Source organism: Acanthaster planci, linkage group LG11, assembly GCF_054643075.1.
Source record: "Acanthaster planci isolate LZ-2023a linkage group LG11, COTS_SCS, whole genome shotgun sequence".
Taxonomy (NCBI): domain Eukaryota; kingdom Metazoa; phylum Echinodermata; class Asteroidea; order Valvatida; family Acanthasteridae; genus Acanthaster; species Acanthaster planci.
In genome coordinates, this window is record NC_141787.1 from 5,831,296 (window position 1) to 5,846,169 (window position 14,874).

Below are 14,874 nucleotides of genomic sequence, written 5' to 3' on the forward strand. Positions count from 1 at the left end.
TCAGACTCTCCCAGTTTTGTGAAATTACTTTTTAAGGAGGTAAGTACTCGTGGTTTAGAAAGAAATTCAAAATGTTCACTCCCCGAAGTTGTCTCTCCAGCCGAATGTTTGGCTCGGGATCCGCCCTTGAATTACATTACAGATCTCCTCTATAAATACCATGTCTGATATTCCAAAAATGTCTTGTAATTACAATTCCCCCATCATAAAAAATCCAAGACATTGTGGAGAGGATATAGCACAGAACATGTGGGAGGCCACACTCTTATTTCGCAGGCGAGTTTTAAGATGTCTGCGTATCCGCGAGGGTCACGCTACAAGCATGCCCCACGATATATCTTAGTGCTTAAATAATCCAGAAAACGCACGTGCATTTACATCATCCAAACTGCAAAGGGGCCCCTGAAAATACCAATGACCGTTTTTCCCCCACAACAAAAGAATAAAGCCAAAATCTGGTAGGGTCACTCTACCGGTTCTTGATCTTTTCCCGCCTCGCTGGTTGCCAATGCCCTCTAGATCCTATCACGTTGTCAACTACATCATGAATGTTTTCGTATGGACAGCCACAGTCTGCAGAAACCTCATCCTGGCATTTTGTCACGCGTAGTTTTTGTTTGCCCTTTGCTTTAAAATCGTATTTGTAATGCAATTTGTAATGTACTTTGGCGTTTTGATAGCTCAGTGATGTTTTAAGAGTTAATAGTGAAATATTCTTTTGCTTTTGTTCTCACGGCCAAACCGTAGTTTGTTTTACTAGCCCCTGCAGGCAAAAATGTGACTGTGACGTATAGAGAGCAGACCCTGTTTGACAAAGTCTTGCCCCATCTTCCAACCAAACTTTTTATCGGGATTCAGGGAGTACCCAAGAAATTTAAGAACTCCTATTGGTGGCATTTAGTGCTTACGCCGTCACACAAACACTTCAAAACTGAGATTTCAAATGAGAATATGTGAAAATGACCGTTTTCTTTCATAAAATACCAGCATTTCTTCGTACATAGTTTTGACATACGGGTTTTGTTTGTTGGTCATAATAAGGTTTGTTTAAAAGACAAAAAAAAACCAAAACAAAAAACAAAAAAACACGAAAGCCCATGTGTTTTCCTCCAGATTTAACGAAATGTCTCTTGTTAACGAAATATCACAATACAAGCACTTAAAAGCGGTTGGTAGGTGAGAAAGATATAGCCCCAAATTCAAGATGAAATATATGTCCTCACTGCAAAACCTCCAGTGTTAATTTAACACCCTAGGTGTTATCAGAGGACTACACCAAGTGTTGAATTAACACTAATTTAACATCACAGATTTGAAGTGCGGGAGGAATTAACATCTTGGGCGTTTAATTCGGTACGGCGATCAGTGTTGGTGTCCTTTTGTATAACTGCATATTATTTAAAGAGGTTCTGGGGTGCACGAAACACAGAGGGTGAGTACAAATACATGCATGACATGGACCTCCTAAGTTTATCCCTAGAAAAATCGGTACATGGGTAGAGCCTTCGAGTATCAGGTTTCAACTGAACAGGCGAACATAATGAAGGGAGATAAAGAATTCAAATGGAGCCATACCCAGTCGACTGCGTGCACCAAAACTGCATGTTGTTACGACGGTGCGCTGACGGTTTTGTGCTTAAATTATAATGAAAACAAATAAACGCGGCACGGGAATGGGGCTTTCAACATCGAGTGCAAAGTAAATAGGCCCCATACGCTGTGAGACTGAGGCTGCGAAATTCTGATTCCTAGACGATGTGGCTGTGCATTCCAGTTAGATTATATGGCGAGTGGAGAGGGTCTAATTTATCATATGGCTACTCGTGGAAAGTGGTGCTTGGCTTTGTGTGTTATACAATGGGCGTGTGTGGGGGGATGGCGTATCAAGTCCTTTAACCCTGACCCATTGAAAGGGGGGGGGGAATCCCGCCCTTCCGCGTCAATCCACGCCCACATATTGCAATAACAAATAGCCCAAATGGCCATTTATTATTATCATGATGTTAAACCGAGATCTGCACACTGAATAATTATGCACACAAGTTATCACAGAGGCAACTTGTGTACACAAATATTCGACCAGGAATAACAGCCTTGTAAGAAAGGTGCTTAAATATTCTCAGCCGATGATTGGTTAAATAAAACAGCAATTTAGCAAACTGTAGATACATCTCATTACAGGCTATCGTGCACTGTAGTATTATACGTCCATGGCTACTTGGGAAGGTGACTACTATTTGTATAGGTGCATGATTGATGAGATAGCAAAGCCCAATTACCTGCTTCATCCACAGCGATTCAAGAGAACCTCCATTATCCCGGCCAATTCCGAAATCACACAAGTGTAATTAAAAGCACTGCAGCCCAAACAGGTCGGCTATATTATTGGCCCAGGCTTAGCAGCTGTCCTCGCAGGAAATTAAAGCGCGTCTAAAGCGCCCGGACCCAAGCAGTCAATATCCACGCGCAATATTGGCCAAGCTTCCCCGGATAAAATCATTTAATTACTCCACATTTTTACGGTGAGGACCCCCAACTTGATTAGAGTGGAATTGAACCCCATGCGGGCTTTGATTGTGACGCACGGCCTTATCTAGTTTGCTGGTGTAAGGGGATTTCTTTGCGATTAGTTTTTTAAGTCCGGGCGATATGCTACGTTCTTTACACAAACATTTGCACACAAGCAGCATATGACGTCTGGGGTATTTTCCCTTTTGCCCGTGCGATCATAAAACAATCACAAAACAATGGTGAAGTCTGAAATATTTTGAACTCCATCAACGATTCCTGTTACATCAAATTGGTAATAGTCCGATAACACTGTAAGGTTATTGACATATAAGCTGCAGCATCCATTCGCTTAAAACGCTTCAAGTAGCACCACACACAACAAATAAAATGACCTTTTTAAGAGTCAGTTGTCACTTTGTTTCGTTTCCTTCCGATAGCAATTAACCCTTGGCTAAATATAACTCCCGAAACAAAACTGATACAGAATTAATTAGCACCGCACATGAAGAATTTCAGAACTTTCCGCGTTTCGGTGAATCTGCCCTTTTATCCTCTCAACAACCTTCATTCACAAATCTATTTCCTTTTGAAGGGTAATGCAAAACATGCCAAATTTGTTTCGAGCTTTTGGTCATAGATCAGTCTTCATTGTCTTGTTGTATGGGTAGGTCTAGAACTTTGAAATCATAGTCTTGTTTACAAAGAGCGTCAACAAATAATGAGCGTTTTAAAGTAAGTGCATCAATAAGAGTAGAGCATGAGGTTGCAGACGAAATGTTCCATTTTGTTAGGCGATGAATTATTCTTTCCACTGCATAAATATGGAAATATTCGTTACTCGTTTTATAGAACGCTTGAACTTATCATGAAAAATCCGTGACTAACCTGAATAAATTCCAGCCTCAATAAATCCCTGCATCTACTACGGGTGAAAAAATTTCTGTGATCGTGGAACAGAACTAGGCCTATTTTTCTCAGTGGCTGCGCCGTGCGCTGGGACAAAATGGCATGTGATCGACGGTCCATCAATCATACAGGCGTCGTGCTTCGTATTTCATACCATATATCAAACTCAGCGGTGTATTTATGTATAGGCCCAAAATTATTTGTTCAAATCGGTTTGACATAGCGAATGTTCATCCGTTTCCTTTCGAGACCACGCTGAAGTCATTGTTTTCAAGGTTAAAAACTACTTCCTTTAATAACTCCACGATTGACCATAATGAAATTAAGGTTGATTTCATTTTGTTAATATAACAATGAAACCTCTGTAATATTGATTGGGAAGAATCACAGTAATTCAGACAAGCAAGGACCCAACAGATTCTTGTGTTGTTAGTTTCCCGGTAGTCGTGTCTAATAGACATGCTACTCCCCCAGTCCGGAGTAATTATGAAGATAATTTTTCAGATGGACTATGATTAAATTCTTTGAAGTGCATCCTCCGTAAGATGAAACGTGTCTGGCGTGGCATTTTCGATTGTGAGTAAAAGTATCGTATCCAAGAAGAGCACATACGAGACACAAACAAACTTTTGAGCTGTTTTTTGTTATTATTAACTGTCTCTGAGATCATGGGGGGGACGCAGAATTATTGTTCTTGCTGTTAACGCAGGTGCCCATCAATATTCGATTGTTATTTAATAGAAAAAAAAATTGTCGCTGGTTGAAGGACCTGACTACCGAGCAGCGCCAGTGTTCGCTGTGTTTACCGAGTTCATTATACGTACTTCATTACCCGAGGCGGTTATTGCAGCGGTTAATTCAGTGAGAGAGTTAATGGGGCCCAATAATACACCGCGGATTCTATATGACAATAATAACTTTAGGTACTGTAAATGACAAGAAGTTTTACACATAATGCAATAGGCACGCACGAGGCGACTCCGACGAAAATGTATATGGAAGAAAAAGGTTTGAATGTGAACAGAGCCGGTCGGACGTCATTAAAATCATGTTATGGTAATTTAACTACCTGAACTAATCACTTAAGGAATACCGCAATACATGTAACGCCATTCGACTTGACTGGCTAGTCAAGGGTGTCCCTAAATAAAAGGAGTTGAACTTGATAAAATGATGCAAAGGAAACTATCTTATACGAGTTGGTACACATGAACAGGAAGCGTGAAATTCCTCAAGACCACTGTCCTTTAAATATAAGTATTTTTTACTTTCCTCGCCAATACGCTTAGCTATTTTAAAACGGCTTCAATAATATCCAAAGCTTTCCCTTTCTCTTATGTAAATGCCGACCAAGAGGTGTAACTATGGTTACGAAAGGAAGATTCCACTAAGTTTACCCACTTAATCAACTTAGCGGACACTGAATTGACCAGGCTATAGTATTAACAACGCAAGGCTCGTTTTCTCCAAAATAGGAGTGGTGGGTTTCCCCGATACACCAAACGTAATGACAATCCTGCAAAAGTGTAAACAAAGACAATATACTCCAGTGGCATTATTCTTACGTCCTCCCCGAGTGTATTGCGGTTATCAGTGAAAAAAAAATCACCTTTCAATTTACAAGTTGCGAAAACTAGTGACCTAATGCAGAGCGCATGTGCGCGTACGCCATTATCATATTGAACGAATTGTATTCAAAGAATTTGCCTCTAGAATCGGGCTGCACGTGGTCGTTCCCCACGGTCGAAAACGATATTACCGAGGCACGACTCCGAGCAGATCAGGCAGAGCTCGAGAAGGGCAAAACTAGTCTACGGAGGGCTGCATGTCGAGATCTCCAAATCAGAATGCATCGGTGAAATGTGCAAGCAATCAAATAATTTCACGGCCAAACCTATACAAAGTCGAAACACAATCACTGTCCCCAATTTTGGTGACATTCAGTTAAGTTTTCGCCGCAAGCCCTCTGCTCGCCACCAAGAACCAAATTTTGCAGAGTGTCCTTTCCCGCGATACCAAAACCAGAGTTTCAGCGTCCGCTGAATCGAATGGCAAGGCTAGAGTTACAGACTCGTTTGCCACGGTGCCGCATGGATCAATTCCCTCATTGAAATACGGCATCCTTTGAGGAAATCAAGACGCGGTGGTTACCTTCGAGATATGAGTCAACGTGAAACCGTGCGTGGTCAAGTGCCTCTGCTCAACAGCACAACTAACTGGAGCCAATGAAGAGACAGAATACCAGTCCACTACCGCTAGGCCTACATGCTATAATGTGTAAGCGCTGTGCGCAACACGTTTACAAGTGACACAAGTGAAAGATAGGGTTGATTTTTCCCAGTTGATGCCAGAGAAATAAACCTGCAGCCCGGATAGATGATACGATAGAATTCGCGTTCAACCGTGTGTCTCTTTCTTAAGAAGTGTGGTGCTGAAAAGAACCGGTGGTGGGAATATTCTCATACCCAGGACACTGGTTTCCACATCGATGTCATCTGCTCTGCACAACTCAAGTCCTAACACTACAGGCTACTTACACAGCCCGGTGCAGGCCCTTTGCCTGACCAGAGACTGGGGGGGGGGTGTTTTGGCACTGTGAACACATATTTTCATACAAAGGCCTATCACAATGTGCTTTGGAAAACAACATTGAAAAGTTGCATGTCTGTCGCGAACCAAAGGTAGCGTGTAAGACTTGTACACTGTAGTTTTCAATATTGAATAAACTTAACAAAAATACATTGATTTCAAACCCTTTGAAACACCTGAAATGTGGATATTTGCCGGAACTTCCTGACGGTACATATGACTAGAGATTGATTCATTAATATGCAGAATCATGGTCACCTTGAGCTTAAGAATCAACGTATAAGCCGTGGCTCGTATGCGAATATATTACGGTATATTTAAAATATTAAGTACACACACAAAAAAGACCACCAACAAGTGGAACTCAGAAGCGAGCAGGGGGAGGGGGGGTTCGTTCGAACTCCTCGAACCCTCACAGCCTACGGGCCTGCGATGCAAATGCAACCAGCGCTGTATATTTAGAGAGAGTAGCGCCAATTTCAGACTTTAGAACCAAAATGGCGGTTCACCATGCGTGCAGTACAGCATGCAGCTATCGTGTGCCAATTGTCCGTGTGGATCGATCCACGCACAATCCACCATTTTGATTCCAACTATTGACACCCCCATGTCGCAACTCTCTCTATATACAGCTCTGCATGCAACCAATCCCAGTCGCCTCCAAGCTCCGTCTACCGGACCAACATTCTTCCAGCCACACATCCACGCTCTACCAGACAAGCATCCCACCGCAGCCACTTCATAATCCTCCACCATAGTACTTCAGTCGTCACCTAAGCAGCAGGCCAGCATTCCTCCTGAAGACATGCAGAGTACGCTTTCCAATATGTTCGAGAGTGCACTCAATTCCAGTTGTTTTGAGAACCATTCTTCTTCAAAGAAAAATACATCCCTGAAAGCTGTCATCTACCTTAAAATGTCACACCTCCAAAGCTTCAGATCATAATTAAACCTGCAGCTATAATTTTAGGGTATTGCTAAGCACAGAAAAGAATTGCTTAACACCTTTAGGTTATACCAGCGTACAACGTCCATCACATATTGCTTATGCCTGGTTCTCACTGACTGGTGCATAGGGCATTAAATTAATTTGCTACATATTAAAAACTCCCAGATCAGATTGATCCGGGTCCCGTGGTACCTTACTCTTCCCCGGGTAATGGTCAGAATGACCCAGAAGAGGGTCATTTGTGACCCCCCAAAAAGGATCAGGTCCCACTGAACCCGCAGTCCGGGTCCATCTGACCCGATAGTTTATAGAGTGTAAGCACATTTACACTCAACAAGAAAAGAAAACACGGACTGTAGGTTCTTGAGCTGTCCCAAAAAGGTTGCATAGGCCTACCTTACTGAAAATTCATCAATGAAAAAATGTCGACTTGTTTGATCTGTATTAAGAAATTGTTAGGCTGGCCGTGAACCCTGTGTACAAGAGGGAGCAACTGGACCCCACCAAGCCATCTTGTCCTCGCAATGACAGGCTTAACTTAAATTGGATGGAATTTCATGCTCGTGAACACATCAATGTCGAGCACATCTGTAGAAATTTAGCTCAGTCGAGCAAAACTGCTCGTGGTTATCGTCTTTAAAACATTCGCGCTACGGTCTGTGAAATCGCCTCCGTTTTTGGACTGATTTTGCCATCATAGCCTACGAGGAGGGCGTGTTTGAATGTTGTAAGAATCATTTTGAAACGAGTGCAAGACGGTTCAAACTAATAGGGAGTCGGTTCGGGGGTGGGGAACCAGACAGTAATACTGGGGAAATATCTTGGCGGTAACGGATCCCAATAATCCCATCTTCCTTCTAACGCAATTGCACAAAATGACCTTCAATTTCGATTTATTGGGCGTTCTCTTTCCCAGCAGTACATCCTTATATTGTGATAGGCTTTACCGCGCAGGCCATTGGAAATATATACATGTGCATATTACAGGGCATGATACTGAGACTTATCAAAATGCACTCACATTAACATAGCACTGCTCAGTGATTCAGAATAAACTGCCACTTAAGCGCAAATGCAAAGAGTATCAGTTATTCAACAGTGCACCATAATATTGGTGCTCTATTAAATGAACGGTGATGTACTCGATGATTCTGTCGCAAACATCGCGCAAGGGAGTTCGTCTTACATGGCCTCGAGAATATGCACTCCATTAAAGGATTTCCGGCCAAGGGCAGGTTGATTCCAAGACCATCGATGACTAATAATGATTTCCATCAGCATTAAAATCGGTTAAATGAGATTTCTCCTCGATTCCCCCCCTTTTTTTACTGCTTTATCAGTCAATTTGTGACAAGGTGCCATTCTTGTTACTTATATCGTTAACTACTTTGAATCATTTCAGGCTGCTGTTTGTTTGTTTGTTGACGGAAAAACAGTTGTTTCACGCAATCCAGATTATCTCCGCATCGGACAGAAATGAAGCTTTCAGTTTCGAAAAGATGATATTCTAAGCTCAGTTTGATATCAAAAACGAAACAGTTTCTGACAATTCTTCTGAGAGAAAATAACTGTTGCTTTGTGGTTTTGAGCACACTATGTACAAAACCATTCATTATCAATTACTTTAAAACCCTTTAAACGGGTATCAATGGTTATCTGTCTGTGACACTCCAACCGTATATATTCTATTTTCGCTCCCACTTCATTAAATTATTGTCAAATTATGCCAACAGAATGTGAATGCCTGCCTTTGGCGACCGGAGAACGAGGACAGCCTATGGCCGTCGCTACAAGCACACACACGCGCGTACGCCGTCAGCTGGTTGTGCAAGTCGCAATAATGCCATTAGTGGTTAATTACTAACGCATCCTTACTAATCTCCTCAATTACCCGAGCCAGTCTATTGATACTCTACCACCAGTCTGACAGAGGCGCTGATATCAACACCGGGCACAATGGAGGCAACATTTGTACTGTTTGCTGTGATATCACGGGCTCCTCCACACTTTAATATGCAGGAGGCATCAGTTTTTTTTTCAGCTTAATCATATTGCAACCCAGCTACACATTTCAATTATGTTCGTTTTAAGAGTGTTAAAATACACTCATTTCTCATCTTAAAAGTTTCACATAATGAGATTAAATTATGTGAATGCCTGTTTAACTGTTCATCAAAACACCTGTTTTGAAGTTATTGTGACAAAATGCAGTACTTAATTATGTCTGCACACATGGCGCAAAAACGACGAAGTTACCGAGACGACAATGCACTTAACTCGGTCCTTTTTGTTACACAACACGTTACTGCTGTAACCTTTTAATTCTCTGTTGCTAAGTGTTTGTAGTGTGATGCATATTCACGGCCGTTTTAAAGTTAAATTATAACTTATTTGTTGGTAATCATGCTAACTCTTATCCCATATAATTTATTTCGTTATTTTCGATTGTTTTTAATTCCACGCGATTCACTGGTTTACTTTTATCTTTCTGGTTTAATTGTGTTCTCTTTCTTTTGTTTATCAATCCCCTTTTGCTTTTAAGTTTTGTCTCGCCATACCACTATGAGGCCTCTGTATGAAAGCAAAACCTGGAATAACCAACCGAAAGAAATTGACTAAGCTGGTTCGCATGTGGTTCCGGCTTAAAAGTTCAGCTACCACCAACCCACCCCGGCTTGTGAGGAGACAACAGTCTAACCTGGGTCCTTGCTCTATGGTCTAACTAAACCCGACATTGTAACTCTAAACTCATGCCAATCGCCACATTTTGTCACCAAACCAAACCATCGTTTAAGAGGTTTTGCCGGAGAAACTGGAGTTGGAACAAAATACATTTTTTTCTGATGAAGCTGTCAAAGCTTGGATTTTGCCCAACTACAGGGTTAACATATAGTTTTAAATTTGTTCGTGGCAGGCAATTACAATGAAAAATTGAAGGTGGTACAGATGGTGAGCGTACACAGATGGAGTGGTTGATTAATCTTATGGTAACATGACACTCTAACTAATCATCGTCCACTAATATAACAGACCCCACGAATTGACTGCGTCGATCAACTTTGACGGGTTCTATATACTCTCGTCCATTTTTATTTCACTGCAGCCTCTTTTTAATCTACATCATTTGTAATAGCTCAGAAATTAATAGCACGTGATATTTCTGAATATAACAAAATTAAAATTGCAGTGGAAAGCAGCCAAATTCTTTACATTCTGGCACTGTAAATTTGCATACAAACTTAATGTTTAAACCGAAAGTACTGAAAGTCATATATAACGAGAAGAGACGGTTGGTTTTTGTCTATGTGGCCTAATTCCTGGCTAATTTCATCCAGATTCCTTTAACCTCCGCCAGCCAGTGGGAAAAAAACAAAGCCCGTCAAATTTGCAAAGAGCAGAGTTGTGAGTATTGTTGGGCTTGAGGGCAATCTTGGGTTCACATTCCTCCCAGTGACAATCACCGATCGATCCTGGCGAAATTAACCCGCCTGTTCCAAACTCCCTGGCTCCTGGCGTCCCGAGGAAACTTATTGTAGACGGACAATCCTCGGACGCTTTTATTGGAATTTTTTTCTTCATTCGTTGCCTCTTATGCACCAATAAACACAGCACCGAAGTTTATAGAACACCCCCAAAAAATTGCTCGAGATGAAACTGTGGGCTCTATATTTTTGGCACAGAATAGAAAGCGATCGCAGCAGGCATATCCACATAGTCCAGCGGCAAACCAGCCCCACTAAGTGCAGCATGCACTGTTGGCGCTGCAGGGCCACTCCTGCAAAAAAATTCAATTACCTCCGAAGCTATATAGCGATTGGAGCATGACAGGCAGACCTGGGACTGCACGTCACGTGACCATGTGCCCGTTTGTGGTCGGCCCGAGGCAGGACGGAAGATGGCTTGCTGGACGCAGGAATATCAAAGATCGATGCAAAACGCTTAATTCCACCCCAACAACGTTGTCGCATCACGTAAGGCGCCCAGAGATGAAGTGAATAGTTCACTGTCTTTAAAGTGCTAGGACCGACGAGGATAATAACAAGGATTGGCAATTCCAAGGTAGCGGCATGACATTTTGACACACATCAAAAGGGATGTTATGTGAATCCTTGTCGGGGTAAAGTTAAAAAAGGACCACTGTTGCAATACCTGAAGTACCAACTTAATTTAAGTTGCAAATATTTTTTTCAGTGAATGTTCAGTTACAATTTATTTCGTCAAAATGCCATGTCTTTACCGTGGAATTGCTTAGATACGGTGCACGTCTTTGATGTGCTGTTTGCAGATGATGCACCGCTTTCGAGGGGATTTCTCTCAGTCCATTCAAACAGGACAGAACAGCAGACTTCCGGCCATGGTTGGAAATCAACATTTGAAAATTACACCTTAACCTCTTAACAGTGTTGTAACCCACCGATAACTACTCCGCAAAACCGCATCTTTAAGTACAGAGCACTAACTGTTTATCTAGATGTAAAAAGTGCGAATCCGCTCGCTCCATTATCAGAGCCATATACGGGGCGGATCCAGGAATTTCTCCGGGCCGTAGGCCGGGGATTTTTTTGGTTAATGTCTCATTTTTGTGGATAAATAATAGTATTGTTGTACTTACTTTACTTGTTTGTTATTATTTTTCCCACTTCATGGGGGGTGTCTCAGACAGCACGGGGGGGGGACTCCCACCCCCATTCGCGCCAGGATATGGAGGACAACTCTTTCCAAGTGACTATCCTACTCTTTTAGAATGACGATTGCATCCTTTTGAGCAGTTTTAGGCATTCAATTTTTGAACAACAAAACACTCGGAAAAGTCACGTTTTAAAAGAGCCACATTATGAGGGGCAACTTGTGATGTTTCTCCTATCTGGTAAGTTTACAGGAAACCAAAGAAAATGAGCCGAATTACTCTTAGCAGTAAATACCTTCGAAAAAAGGCCTGAAATTCTCAAGCTACAAAGGATCAGAAGATAATTTTATCAAAAGAATTTATCAGAACACGTGCACTGAGCTAAGAGGCTCAAACTAGGCTATGTATACGGCTATAAATACTGAAAGCTGTGTCTTCGTCATCGCATAACAACAAATGTGATCGTGACTGTGCCCAAGGATATCTTCAAAATGGGAGCACTGCCCTACGAGAGGTATTCCATGTTCCAGCATTTCACCTTATTTACGGTCTGGAAACGAAAGACTGTGCATTGTACAGTACTTCTGTCCTGACACTTAATATGTTCATGCCTTCAGGTCAACATGAATTCGATGAGAAGATTGTTTTCAGTTTGGTTCATTCACTGTTGCCGTCATTAAAGGAGGTACCCACAGGTACCCACAGAAGTCTAACTACAAATGTACAAGGGCTGAAGGTCGATCGGTAACTATCTTGATTTACAGAGACCCCACATAATTGATCAATGACCCTGATTGATCGTCATGAAAACAATGGAAACATCAATAGGAAGTAAATTAATAATCAGAATGCTGGTTGATCTCTGAATACTTTAAGCAGTAAAACCAGAAGGGTCGAGGTCTTTTCCACGGAAGAATTGGCGGCAAACAAACCGACTACAGGCCTACTCTGTTTTTGTCTGGGTCGAATTTTCGAAGCCAAAGCTAGACGTGTTTATCCCTCTGCCAGTTGCAGAGGGGTTGTAGTGTGCAGTCATCACACGCTCTGTCCTGCACGCGGGATACAGGGATGGCAGGTGAACCATTACCGAGGCCGACTTGATTGGCACACACACCCCAGGGCCTGACAGATACTCAACACAGAATTCGACATTTCCCCTCCCGAGAAAGCTCCTCAGTCAAGAAAAATCAAGTCCAATTTCAGGTTTGTACAAGCTATGAATGCACTCTCCAAATTGGCCGGGGCTGTTTACTTTTCTCTTGGACAAGGACCGGGGCTCGGGCGAGCATGGTCAAAGCGTTGTGCTGCTAACAAGACAGCTGATTCTGACGCCAGCTAATTGAGGAAAGTGTGTATACGAGATTCAGCCCCAGGTAGCCTGCTGGACTCCTATAGATATAGGTATAATATCCAAATTTCTCATACCCATTCATTGTGGTGATTGCTTTCAGTCGGGCAAAGATGTTGAATGCCACGGTGGCGCGGCGCTCCCGTCTCCACGCCAGAGGCTCAGAATTCATTGGCGCGAACCTTTTTTTGCCTAGAGTCTAAGCAGGAAATGAATTATTTGGATAAGTTTGATCCAAGAAGTTACTGTCAGTGTCCACAACGCCCCAACAAAATTGAAACTGACTATGCAGAATTGAGTAACATCGGCAGGGTAAATAGATATGTGCGTCACGTGAGTTGGGCATTATTGCCTGCACCGTTTAATCAAGGCGAGCCTCTATCAATGAACACCTTTTGATTAATTGCAACTTTCAATATCGCCAAGCCAACACGACTGGCAATCCGGACGATTTGTGAATACAGCGCGCAGGCAAAATTAGTTATTATGGTGGATGCGTTGTCGGAGTGGAAAAAAGTGCAGAATTTCCCGCGCGGGGGGTTTATTGCGTGCCAAACGTGCAGTTCCACTTTGCAGGGTCGTGCTGGCTTAATTAAGGTTAATTAGAGAGAGGGCTGGCTTTTGACGATTGTCATGCATCTCTCAACAAGCATAGCTGTAATAGTCAGCCGAACCCGACCGACGAAGTGCTGGAAAACGTCAGGATTTAAACGTGAACTGCGGCAGAGCAGATACATGCTCAAACTAACCAGAAAGTCAGCGTGAAACGGCTGCGAGTGGTTTACTGAAGTAAGGTTCTTTAAATAGCTGTCATTGAACGAAGCCTTTTTGTATACCATGTAGTTGCATTGAACGCTGCTGCCCTTTAAGGAGATGTATGGTAGGTGGGTGTGAGTTTGTTTCTGCATGCAATTGGGGACCCTGAACAATAGAGGATAATAAGGTCCCCGATTGACAGAGGGTCCCCGATTGACAACTGTGTACAAAACATATGGATGGTCTTCTAAAAAAGTTAGAGTACAAACAAAAGAGGAACAATAGGGGGTCCCCAGTTGCAGGCAAATACACACTTGTGTGTGTGGGTGTACCCGGATGATGTTTTTCGTGCCCTTTGATATTGTGCAGGCATTGTCATATCCAAACGTTAACGGCAGCATTTCTCCGTTGTCATTTAGAAACGACGGTGTTTTTCATCTGATACCAAATCCATCACCGTTGATTTGAGTGCCCACGCAGAATCCCCCAAACAATAGTTTCGGTATTAGTTTCCAGCGCGAATCAATTCCGAAATTGGTGAGCAGGCATGCCAGGATTTACTGGAGTCATGAACGCCACTGTGGTAGAAAATTCACACCAACAGAATGCCTAGATGACTTCTTTTTGCCCACTCCATGTGGATGACGCATTTTAACCTCTAATACTTTGACCCGGAAATGATTATGATCACACAGTCCGGACAACGCTCTGTAGCATGAACACTGAGACATGAGTTGATCTTTTGACAAATGTTTGCCCTTCATATTCACACAATATCACAGACAACACGTGGGGTTAATGACAGTACATTAACATGCGTACGCATTTCCAAAATGACATTGTAGAATCATACAACATTATGCTTACCAGTGAGATGTTGAGCGGTTGTCTTGAAAAGCGGTGTGGGCATAAGTACACAAAAATGGAATAATAAACAACTACTGTGACATTTTAAACTTCAATTTACAACAAAATCGGACAGTTACTTTATGCAGTTTGAACAAAATCTATTTCAAGTGGATTGAAAAAAAAAGAAGCAATTATCGAGCCATATGATGGTCTGTCCAAAAGTAATTTCAAGCACAGCAGGCACCCCGCGCTACCGTGACAACATACATGTAGGTGGATTCGAGTGCCAACATGCTATTGTAATCCAGACGAACAAATTCATTTCAAAGCCATTCTAAA

The 14,874-nt window shown here is 42.3% G+C and overlaps 1 protein-coding gene across 2 annotated transcripts in view; it reads right to left on the bottom strand.

Moving 5' to 3' along the window:
• Positions 1-14,874, bottom strand: part of LOC110987538 (LIM domain transcription factor LMO4.2-like) — a 53,407-nt gene that overhangs the window by 27,136 nt on the left and 11,397 nt on the right. The window contains exon 2 of one of the 2 annotated variants that reach the window (XM_087143252.1): positions 14,554-14,575. The exons of the other annotated variant lie outside the window; for it this stretch is intronic. The gene's annotated coding sequence lies outside the window, so the exon portion shown is untranslated. The remainder of the gene's footprint in view (positions 1-14,553; positions 14,576-14,874) is intronic. 2 annotated transcript variants of the gene reach the window in all.